The sequence below is a fragment of the Ascaphus truei genome, chromosome 4, assembly GCF_040206685.1.
Source record: "Ascaphus truei isolate aAscTru1 chromosome 4, aAscTru1.hap1, whole genome shotgun sequence".
Lineage (NCBI taxonomy): Eukaryota > Metazoa > Chordata > Amphibia > Anura > Ascaphidae > Ascaphus > Ascaphus truei.
The window spans coordinates 192551025-192563911 of record NC_134486.1 but is presented as its reverse complement, the minus strand read 5'-3'; positions in this window follow the sequence as shown (position 1 = coordinate 192563911).

The following is a 12887-nucleotide window of genomic DNA, read 5'->3' as shown; positions in this document are numbered from 1 at the left end:
GGGAGGGGGGGGGGGTACCCGATGTGCATACTGTGAGGTCTAACCACCCTCACCCACTACCCACATACCGTTACCCCCCCCCCCCATCCTGGCCATGGCCCCTCCGCTTCTGCAAAACAGACACAAAAATTAAAACATCCAAAGTAATGTCCCCTAACCCCTTAATCACCATAGCAGTTATTAACCGCTACAGTCATTAAGGGGTTAACCCACACTCACCCACCACTCGGGACGCCTACATACCCTCCCACACTAACCCCCCACCCCGTGAGGCCTAACCACCCTCACCCACTACCCACAAGGGAGGCCTACCCACATACCGTTGGGGAACCCCCCCCCCCACCCCCAGTACCCACAATAAAAATAATACAGTGACCCACAATAAACATAATTATATTTATTAAATACATTACCCACCCCCTGTGCCCCCCCATAAATACAAGATTTATCTTTTTACAAACAGGGTTCATAATGCAGCCCCACGCGAGTCCCCGGTGGGCTGGCGGGGCACCTGACAGACCTACAGGGTACCAGCAGCCCTTTTGAAACAGGTTCTGGAGGCCTGCTGGTGGGTCCCGCCAGCACCATGGCCCCCAGGTGGTCTCCTTGGGTCACCGTGGGCCACAATTGGGTCCCCACAGTAGGCCCAAGGATGTCTGGGAGCCCCGGGTCAGACCCACAGGTGTTTGCGGGGCCTCGCGTGGTTCCCACGGGGGTCTGGGGAACGCACGGGTGCTCACTACGGGTCCGCGGTGCCCCCACAGAAGTGGGACCACACATCTTCATCCCCGCACCTACGGGTCGGCGGTGCCCCCACAGAAGTGGGACCACACAGCTTCATCCCCGCAGACTACGGGTCCGCGGTGCCCCCACAGATGTGAGGCCACCGCTTCATCCCTGCATGTGTCACCCATGGAACCACCAGCCTGATACCCGTGAGATACCCGAGAAAACCACAGGTGGTCTCCAGAGGTCTCACGCAGAACCACGGAACAAACCCTGAATGTAAAAAAAATAAACCTGGCCTATACATTCAGTACATACACCCCCCCCCCCCAACACCTACAGTACAATAATGTGCAAAATAACTATTATCCAGATATGGATAATAGATTAATTGAAATAAACACTTGGACAAGTGACTAGAGGAGGTCACTAAAAGCCCTAATAACAGCACTCAAGGTCACCATACATAGGTCAATATATGGTGGGGATGGATTATAAGTGTAATCACTAGGACCAAAAATGGAGGTATATAAACCTCCAGCCACAAGACTACAGACAGCAATTAAAACCAAAAATAATAAAGTTTTATTAAATAAATGACCGACGCAACTTAACAACTATGGGGAACATATATATACTGCTGCGGCCGAGTTTATTCGAGCATTTGCCCGTTCTCGGCCGCAGCAGTTACCTGGCGCGCGCCGGAGGGTGCCGGGCGCGCGCCGAAGCAGCGGAGGAGAGGCCCGCCAATCGCGGCTTCCCCCTCTCCTCTCCGGGTCCGCCGGGTCCCCCGGAACCCCCTGCCGCCGTCCCCCACATCGCGGGACACCAGGGCTCCCTTGGGGAGCCCTGGACGCGCGTGCAGGGGGCGCAGGCACCCGATGACGCGTGACCGCGCATCGGTGACGCGCGGCACGCCGAGGGGCTGCCACTTGCAAGCCGGGAAATCTCCCGGCTTGCGGAACTGGCCACACTTCAATAAAGTGTGTCGCCAGTGTACACACACTGGATCTAAAATCCACACGGACCGTCTTCACTTATTAGTCAAGACACAATATTTGTTAAGTCCTTTATTCACTCTTTACTATGTACAGGTCACTCCATCATGCTATAGCATCCTATAAACTTACCTGGCATTACACACATTGGAGTGTGTGACCATACAATCGTTCCCCTGACATGTATTCGACCTCATTTATCCCCCTTAAACTTCGACCTATTACAGCCAGAGCCCTATATGCCTTACCTTATTACGTTGAGTCTGGAGTTTGTGTCACTAACATTACTGTTCAAATGTTCGATTTAAGTGTCCTCAACCATCTGTGGACGTAGCTCTTTAGCCACATAAGTACTTACCTGTATTCACATGTTTTATTAAGTGTCCTCTAACATCTGTGGACGTAGCTATTTCATGATCAGGACTATCTTTATATATTGGTCTCATCAGTAATTATACTACATTATCACTGTATACCCCAAGTCTCTTGTTCAGGCCAATACAATCACTAGTAACTCTGCTACAGTATACCTTATGTTTCACTAAACCTGTGATTACATAAGACGTATTAACCCCCTGTATATTATACATTATATACGGCTATTCAGCCGTATGCTAATCTATCCTGAGAGACAGATCCAACCGCTACTTACCATTGGTTGGTATCATGGCCCCTCCTAGCCATTTGACTACAAAATGTAGCATCTCACATTGCGGGGTGTGACTCCTCCCCCTGAAGAAGCGTGCCTAGCACGTAAAACGTACGTCGGGGTATGGTGACGTCAGACTCTTGACGCACACCAGGAAGAACGGTCTGTGTGGGCAGGGACATGCAGTGAAGGTAGTATCTAAACATACACAGCGACACGCTGTTTTTTACATGCGATAGCTGCCTGGACTCAAAGAGATAAGTGATAGCTGATTTAAGCTGCCTTGTCCAGCAAAGAAAGTACATTACATTAGGTGTTCCTCTTTATGAATATTTGCCGTTTTGCTGCACCCCCGCTGATCGCGTTACACGCTGTTTCCATCCATACATGGGGTAGTGGTATTAATATCTCTAATAGCGCTTTATGCTGCGCTATATACCCGCAGCATGATGTATAGCAAGTCACCAGTATATGTATAGCATCGTTATTTTAGATCCTACTGTGTAGTTTACCTACCTTCCACATTATAGTGTATCTCCCCCAGATATGTGTATTAACACATGAGCCTGTCCCACTAATTAGCCCACCACCGTTCGGTCCGTGAGGATTTTAGATCCAGTGTGTGTATATATATGTTCCCCATAGTTGTTAAGTTGCGTCGGTCATTTATTTAATAAAACTTTATTATTTTTGGTTTTAATTGCTGTCTGTAGTCTTGTGGCTGGAGGTTTATATACCTCCATTTTTGGTCCTAGTGATTACACTTATAATCCATCCCCACCATATATTGACTTATGTATGGTGACCTTGAGTGCTGTTATTAGGGCTTTTAGTGACCTCCTCTAGTCACTTGTCCAAGTGTTTATTTGTACCATATTCCCTAAGCACCGAGGTTTTTATCTCCATTTACTACTAGGTGAGCGACTAGTCATTCTGTTTTTGTGTAATAGATTAATTGCCCATTATTAAAAACTTTAACTAGCATATTCAAATAAATAATAAAGTGCTACTGACCTCATCAAGAAGAACTCTCCGTCGCCAGCAACATTCTTGTCTTGCCCACAAAATACATTGCCAAAACAAAGCCAATACATTGCAATTACATTCAGATATCAATTAACCCCTTAAACACCTTATCGGATAATAACCGCAAAGGTAATTAAGGGGTTAAGCCACACTGGCCCGATACCCACCCTTCACCCATGAATTCGTACAGTGGCTTCATCATGCAACTATATATATATATATATATATATATATATACAGTGTTCGACAATCCTATACATTTACACGCCCGGGGCGGGTGGATTTAACCCCCAGGCGAGTAAATATTGGCCCAAGCAGAACACGTGCTTATTTTTTTAAATTTCCCCGCTCGCGCTGAATTTTCCCTGCTCACGCTGAAAAAATAAATAAATAACTCCCCCTACCTGATTGCTGATTGGCGCGCGCTCCCAGGCTTTGCGGCCGCGCGGCCAGGCTCTATATGAGCCAGCCCCCAACGAGCGGCCAGAGAGATCTGTTGGAGAGTACTAGAGTAAGTACTCTCCAATCCTCCATTCCCTCTGCGCCTTCCCTGCCTCCTGCAGTTCCCCCTTACTCCCCGCTTCCCCCCCCCAATACCCGCGCGTGGCTGGAGATGGTAGCGAGGGTGTTCCGCCTTCTCTCCCCGGCCCCCGCTTATCTGCGCGGGGCGGAGGTGCCCCCCCCCTTATTCCCCCCAGCTTCCCGCGCCACTTCCAGCTTTCCCCGGTCCCCGCGCGGGGTGGAGGTGTCCCCCCCTTATTCCCCCCAGCTTCCCGCGCCACTTCCAGGTTTCCCCGGTCCCCGCGCGGGGCGGGTGATGGTAGTGGGGTGTTCCCCGCTTCCCGCAATCCCCGTGGGACGGCTGATGGTAGTGGGGGGTGTCCCCGCTTACCCCGGCTTCCCGCGATACCAGGGACGGGTGATGGTAGTGGGTGTTTTCCCGGCTTCATGCGCCACTTCCCGCTTCCCAGATCCCCACGCGGGGTGGGAGATGGTAGCGGGGGTGTTCCCCTCTGGGGGAGCGGGGGGCGAGCGGGGCAGTGGTGGTGGTGGTGGTGGTGCTCGGTCGCGCGGCCTTTCCTCTTCTTCCCCCTGTCATGTGTGTGTGTATGCGTGTGTATGCGTGTGTATGCATGCATATATGGGAGAGTGTGTGTGTGTGTGTGTGTGTGTGTGTGTGTGTGTGTGTGTGTGTGTGTGTGTGTGTGTGTGTGTGTGTGTGTGTGTGTGTGTGTGTGTGTGTGCATGGGAGAGTGTGTGTGTGTATGCATGCATGGGAGAGAGTGAGTGTGTATGTGTGTGTGTCTGTGTGTCTGTGCATGCATGCATGGGAGAGTGTATGTGTATGCATGGGTGTGTGTGTGTAGGATACCAGAAGTGTCACCCCACCCAGTCACCCCACCACCCCACCCCAGTCACCCCAACACCCCACCCCAGTCACCCCACCCAGTCACCCCGTCACCGCACCCAGTCACCGCGTCACCCCACCCAGTCACCTCACCACCCCACCCAGTCACCCCACCCAGTCACCCCACCCAGTCACCCCGTCACCCCACCCAGTCACCCCACCACCCCACCCCAGTCACCCCACCACCCCACCCCAGTCACCCCACCACCCCACCCAGTCACCCCACCCAGTCACCCCGTCACCCCACCCAGTCACCCCGTCACCCCACCCAGTCAACCAGTCACCCCACCCAGTCACCCCACCACCCCACCCAGTCACCCCACCCAGTCAACCAGTCACCCCACCCAGTCACCCCACCCAGTCACCCCAACACCCCACCCAGTCACCCCGTCACCCCACCCAGTCACCCAGTTACCCCAGTCACCCCACCCCCGTTGCCCTCTCTCTCTCGCCCCCTCTCTCTCTCGCCCCTCTCTCTCTCTTCCCCTCTCCACCCTCTCTCTCTCGCACCCTCTCACACTCTCTCTCTCTCACACCCTCCCTCTCTCACACCCTCTCTCTCTCACACCCTCTCTCTCTCACACCCTCTCTCTCTCTCTCTCACACCCTCTCTCTCTCTCTCTCTCACACCCTCTCTCTCTCTCTCTCACACCCTTTCTCTCTCCCTCACACCCTCTCTCTCTCACACCCTCTCTGTGTGTCTGTGTGTCTGTGCATGCATGCATGGGAGAGTGTATGTGTATGCATGGGTGTGTGTGTGTAGGATACCAGAAGTGTCACCCCACCCAGTCACCCCACCACCCCACCCCAGTCACCCCAACACCCCACCCCAGTCACCCCACCCAGTCACCCCGTCACCGCACCCAGTCACCGCGTCACCCCACCCAGTCACCTCACCACCCCACCCAGTCACCCCACCCAGTCACCCCACCCAGTCACCCCGTCACCCCACCCAGTCACCCCACCACCCCACCCCAGTCACCCCACCACCCCACCCAGTCACCCCACCCAGTCACCCCGTCACCCCACCCAGTCACCCCGTCACCCCACCCAGTCAACCAGTCACCCCACCCAGTCACCCCACCACCCCACCCAGTCACCCCACCCAGTCACCCCACCCAGTCACCCCAACACCCCACCCAGTCACCCCGTCACCCCACCCAGTCACCCAGTTACCCCAGTCACCCCACCCCCGTTGCCCTCTCTCTCTCGCCCCCTCTCTCTCTCGCCCCTCTCTCTCTCTTCCCCTCTCCACCCTCTCTCTCTCGCACCCTCTCACACTCTCTCTCTCTCACACCCTCCCTCTCTCACACCCTCTCTCTCTCACACCCTCTCTCTCTCACACCCTCTCTCTCTCTCTCACACCCTCTCTCTCTCTCTCTCTCACACCCTCTCTCTCTCTCTCACACCCTTTCTCTCTCCCTCACACCCTCTCTCTCTCACACCCTCTCTCTCTCCCCAACACCCTCTCTCTCACCCCCACACCCTCTCTCTCCCCCACACCCTCTCTCACACTCTCTCTCTCACACACCCTCTCTCACACACCCTCTCTCTTACACCCTCTCTCTCACACCCTCTCTTGCACACCCTCTCTCTCTCACACCCTCTCTCTCTCACACCCTCTCTCTCTCACACCCTCTCTCTCTCTCACACCCTCTCTCTCTCACACCCCCTCTCTCTCTCTCACACCCTCTCTCTCTCACGCCCTCTCTCTCTCCCACACACCCTCTCTCTCTCCCCCACAACTTCTCTCTTTCCCCCACACCCTCTCTCCCTCACACCCTCTCTCTCACACCCCCTCTCTCTCTCACACCCCCTATCTCTCTCAAACCCCCTCTCTCTCACCCTCTCCCTGTGTCTGTCTCACACTCTGTTTCTGGATCTCTTATTTACCCTATATATCTTAACTGCCCTATACTACACCAAAATAACCTATACTGCTTTCTTCTAGATCTGACTCAAGCTTCACACAGAAGACATCGGAACCCCCCCCTAACCCAGAAGACAGGTAGGGAACACCTAACATTGCGGGAATGAGGGTACCTGGACATTGTCACCCTCTCCCTCTCTGCTACCCTCTCCCTCTCTCTGTCACTCTCTCCGTCACTCTCTCCCTCTCTCTGTCACCCTCTCCCTGTCACCCTATCCCTCTCTCTGTCACCCTCTCTCTCTGTGTCTGTCTCTCTCACACTCTCTCGATCTGGATATCTTATTTACCCTATATATCTTAACTGCCCTATACCTACACCGAAATAACCTATACTGCTTTCTTCCAGATCTGACTCAAGCTTCACACCTCCCCTCCAATATACTGTATAACATTGCGGGAATGAGGGTATCTGGACATTGAGGAACTGCGGATCAGGTAAGATCCCAGGTGGGATTGCTGCTTTAGATATTGTGAAGCGGGGACGTCCAGACACTGGTTAAGGGGTTCAGGAAACTAGTCATTCACACCTGGGTTTTATTTCGAGATCGACATTTACACACACACACACACACGTAACAAGGACTAATTGTAGTATAATGTAATACTATAAAGACATTTATGTCAAAAACGAATGTTGTTCTGGCTAGGAATTTATTAAATGTATTTTATTTATATATTTTATTTTAAAGCGGGGTTGGGGGCGGGACTAGGGTTGGGGGCGGGACTAGGGGCGGGGTTGGGGGCGGGACTAGGTGGCGAGTAGATTTTTTGGTTGGGCGAGTAGATTTTTGGGTGATTTGTCGAACACTGTATATATATATATATACAGTGGTCGACAAATCACCAAAAAATCTACTCGCCGAACAAAAAATTCAACTCGCCACCTATTACCACACGTGTGCTGCTTGGGCCAATAGGAGTTCGCCACAATGTTAAATCCACTCGCCCAGGGCATGCAAATGTATAGGTTTGTCGAACACTGTATATATATATACACAGAGAGAGATATATATATATATATATATACAGTATATACACACACATGATGAACCAATCTTATACTATATTAGTGAAAGCACTGTATGCCTGTCTGGATGTCCTGTGTCCCTAGGGGAAATCTCATTGGTCCCTTGGCCCGCCCCGCACACCTCTCATTGGCCTGAGGCGGAGTGACGGGGAGACACACACACACAGCCTCCCCCCCTGTCCTCCCCCCCACTGGCTCCCGGACGGAGGGGAAGCGCGGCCCTCCTGCCGCCAACTTCAGGCTCCTCCCCCCTCGCTCTTAACCGGCTCCCGGAAAGACAGAGGGGAAGCGAGGCGCTACCTCACCGCCGCACCCTTACCTCTCCGCAACATCCCCACCACGTGCGCCGCCACCCTGCACCAGCTCCCGGACGGAGGGTAAGCGCGGCCCTCCTACCCCAGCCGCCAATGCTCCCTTACCTCCCCGGCTGCTAACTCACCGGCGCTACCCCCCTGCCGCTAACTCCCCATTGCTACCTCCCCGGCCGCTGGGGTGCCAAGCAGCCTCCTCGGATCTGCGGCAGTCCCACTCTCCACCACCTCTCACTCCTGGTGTGTATTTTATTTAACTTGTTAATTTTTTTAAAAGCTTTTTTAACATGTGTATTTTTTTTTTGTGGTATATCATTTCTTGCAACTGTATGTATGTATGTATATATGTCTACAGAGATATATACATACAGGGTAAGAAATGATGTTGTTTTAAAAACTTTCTTTCATGTGTTTTAAAAAAAATTGTCTATGCTGCTATGCTTTATTGTGTGTTTAAAGTATTTTAAAATTAGATAGATGTAATTGTTGAAATTGTATTGTGTGCTTGTGTTCAGGGTTAGCCTTGGTTTTAAAGTTTGTATTCTGGTTGGTACTTATATATTTTTTCACATGCTAAATTGTTCTGCTCCAGGCGTGAATTAGTTAATTGTTTCATTGTTCGGGATGGACTGTCAATTGTTTAGGGATGTAAATAATGATTGCTAATTGATTTTTGTTTACTTGATTGGTTAAAATAATTTACTTGTTTGGAGGTACTATATTTGTATTTAGCTTGCAATGATATTGTTAACATTCATTTGCAGAATGTATATGGTGCCAAATACCCCCTTCACCCACCCCCGCTATACACAATAAAGCGAGCACTGTGGGTTAACCCCTTCATTGCCTTAGCGGCTATCAGCTATGGTAATGAAGCAGCATTTCTGTATTTTAATAATATTGTGCAGGAGCTTTGATTTGTGGCTCAGGGAACCCCCTGCTCACTGTACAATATTATTAAAAATACAGTCATGCTGCTTCGTTACCGTAGCACATAGCCGCAAAGGTAAGGAATGAGTGTTTATTTATATATGTGTTTTATTCATACTGTAGATGTGCAGGGGTCTCCGGAGCTGAACCGCTGTGGTTTTAGGTCCGGGGACCCCCTGCTTCCCAAGATACAGGCCCCTTTATGGGGTGCCGGTATCCCTCTGCTTGGTTTACATGCCGCGGTCAAGTGATCGGGACCTTTAAATGCAGAGGGATACCGGCACCTCATAAAGGGGGCTGTATCTCGGGACGCAGGGGGTCCCCGGACCTGAAACCAATGCGGTTCAGCTCCGGAGACCCCCTGCACATCTACACTATGAATAAAAATGTATTTTAAATAATTTTTAATGTGCCGATGTTTGCGCAGAGAGAGCAGCGGATCTCTCTCTGCTGCAAACACATCTCGCCCCCGCCGGCCTATAGTATCATTGATGTGCATATACAGTACTGTATGTGTACAGTACTGTATGTTAGGGGTTATAGGGGTTGTTGTTATACAGTATATATATATATATATATATATATATATATATATATATATATATATATATATATATATACACTGCATTACAATTGATGAATTTATGCCATCTGGCGGACACGAGAAGCATTGCAGCCTATAAAATCCTGAACCATTATCAATTAACACATCAACCGCGCGTCAGCCGGGCATGACCCCTGGCTGGGAACGCGGCATGCTCCGGGTGAACAGCGTCGCATTCCAGGAACAATCCAGGGACAAACCGGTGATTTGTTAGAATAAAGTCTGCCGCAACAGTATAAGGTTGTGGGGAGAGTCAAGACTAATTCCCAGAAGATAGTCTAAGGGGAATAAGGCTGATAGTAATAAAAGTACATATTTCCTATTCTAATCCCCCTACCCAGAGACAGAAATGTATTAGAACCATGCTTTATTAAATGTCTTAAAAGTAATGTGATGGGACTTTTGGAACTGATGCCCAAACAGACTGCCAGGGCTAACCCATAGGCGCCAGTAAGTCTGCTGGACATTGGAGTTCAAAGTATCAGAGATGCCAAAGGTGTGAAAGTCATTTGGGCAGCAAGGAAGGGCTCAAGTACCCAGGTCCGGGGAACAATGGCCATCGTCCGAGCTGCCATTTGCTCTGCCTGACCTAGTGGAGCCTGACCCAGTATTGAGAAAGCCAGGGACGGAGGTGGCAAACTTGTGCACGTCCCTTGGCAATTTCATATTTACTGCTGACCGGCTTTTCATACCGGCTTGGCTCTGATTGGCTGCTGAGAAAGTTCCCACACGATGATTGGCTGCTGAGTTTCATGAATGAAACTCAGAATACTGAGCCAGTGAGATTTGAGATTCCCAGTAGTAAGAGCGTGGACGGGCTTTTCAAAGTTGCTCTTGTACGAATAGCTGAGCAACTGGTTTCAATTTCTAGCCAGGAAAGCCTGACAGATTCTAAGTCCCGACTTTTGCGTCCACGTTCTCAAAATCGAACGTAGCGGACGCAGCTGGGATTTGATACCAATTTTGGTTACAGAGGATCGGTTTTAGGTCGTGGTCAAGAAAGTCCAAGTTCTCAGTAGAGAAGGGAGCGGTGGTGTGGAACGTCACTCCAATTTGGGAACCTGGAGATTCCGGGCTAAGTCCCGGTCAGGGTAAAACTCTTATTTAGAGTTCCCTGCACCTAGGGAAGTCTAGTTTTTGACCCCAGGCCCCCCCAGTAAGTGTGTCTTTTTTGTCTGTATTATGTGTTCCATTGTGTAAGCAATTTTGTGTGAATAAACTTCAATTTATTTCATTACCTTGTTTTGCTCAGTGAATGATCCCGGTTAAAAAGGTGTAAACTGGAGGCGCATGCGTGACAGCCGAGGGAATGGACGCTTGAAGGGAGAGCTCTGTTCCAAACGGCACTAATTAGACGATAATTCGGCGCTTAAACTACAACTTGAACAGGGTCAATATTAAATATACACAGCAGGAACAATGAAGATGTTCCCCAGATCAAAATCAAAGAAGCCTACCTCCGTATTAACGGATTATTTCTCCAGGAGCGAAATGGCGTGAGCAGGAGACTCCGGAGTGCCAACACTTCCAGGGGGCTCTGAATCAGACAGGGAGAGGTCTGAGGACAGAAGAGACCAACATCTGGTTACCTGTTCAGATTTAAAAGTGTTCTGTAGGGAGATAAAGTCGTTTTTCAAAAGGAGCTAACAGATCTCAGAAAAGATGTTAACAGCGAGGGGGAGAGAACAGATGAGCTAGAGAAACGCTTGGACTCTACGGCTCATGCTTAGCTCAGACATGAGAAAGAAACTGCCCATCTAAAAGCATTGATATCTGACCTGAGTGATTGTGACGTTAAGGGGGTAACCAGGCCAGTAAATAAAGGTATTATGCCCGGCTGGGTGCCCCTGAGCCATATTGGGAAAATGTAGAGTGTCAGCTCTGCAGCCCAGTAATGGCTGCAGCACTGTAAATGTATTAAAAATGTCTGTGTGTGTCCCGCTAGGTATAAGGGGACCACATCAATATCCTGAGTGAAACTGTATAAGTATTGCAACAGTTATGTATCAACTATGAGTATTACAATAGTGTTTCCCTGCAGACCGCAGAAAGAAAAAAAGGTTTTAAATTCCAGAAGCCTCGCGCATAGCACATAAGCGCTAAGCTAACTTTGGCTAGGAACGTCCTAGCGCTTTGAATTTTACTGTGCGTACGGCTGGGGGTAAATCATTGTCGCCACATGATCAGCCTCTTCAATTGGTTCCCCACAGTATATGCTCCGTGTGTCCCCTGTGTGTCCTCAATGAGAGAATGACAATGGAAGAGATAGTGCAGACTGCTAAAAGATTTTAATTTAAATGACAGATAGCCAAGAACTCACTTACATGAACTTGGCTACAATATAACAATTTCAAAGTGCCGTCCGCACTTTGTATATCGGGTGCTGTGTGTACCGCAATGTACCACGACTGCTCTCATTGCTCACAGTCCCAATTCCGGTGCACCTCGCTGACGTCACGCAAAGCACCACAGGAACCCTCCTTGCCGACGGACACTGTAACTCTTCCTTCCCAAACGCGTTTCGTGACGCAAAGGCCGTCACTTCCTCAGTGGTGTGGGGAGTTATATAAATACTGATGCTATTTATACCCTAAAGGGCATTATACACCCCTTGTGGTACAATCAAGCACGAAGACACATAAAATACATAAGATGCCTGCAATAAAAACGCTTTTACATGTCAAACAGACAATGCTTCTAGAGTGCTAAACACCCTGGGATTCAGTAGCACTATCATGCCAAAAAATGTACATTCTTACTGCAGTGTGTTATTCCTTTAAAAAGGAGGCCAGATCGAAGTCTATGTTGAGGCCTTTGGGTGACAGGGTCTTCAAAGTATATATCCAAAAGCTCTCCCTTTTGGATACATAATTGAGCCTGTCACCTCCCCTCCAACTAGCTTTTGGACAATCTATTCCCCTACATACAAGTACCATATATGTTTTGTCAATTTGATGTAGCATTGGGCACCTCTGTCTTTTGTTGTATCAATAGAGAGAGGCCTAGGAGAGGTATTACTCATAGCAGTGGTCCCCAGAGCGGCTACTGCTAGAAGTAACAGAGATTCCAAATAACTAGGCCGGGAGCACCGAGGTCAAACACTCACTGCACTAGCTAACTGGTACAACTTTCAGGGTCTCAGGAGGGATTAAGGCTCAGGTGTTCCATCTCCATCGGTGAAGGGAGGATAGGCCAAAGGGAGGTATTGTGGTTGTGATGTAATGGTATTGAAATCGGATTGATGTTTAATTATCTTATTCAAATGTTGCATGCCGAAT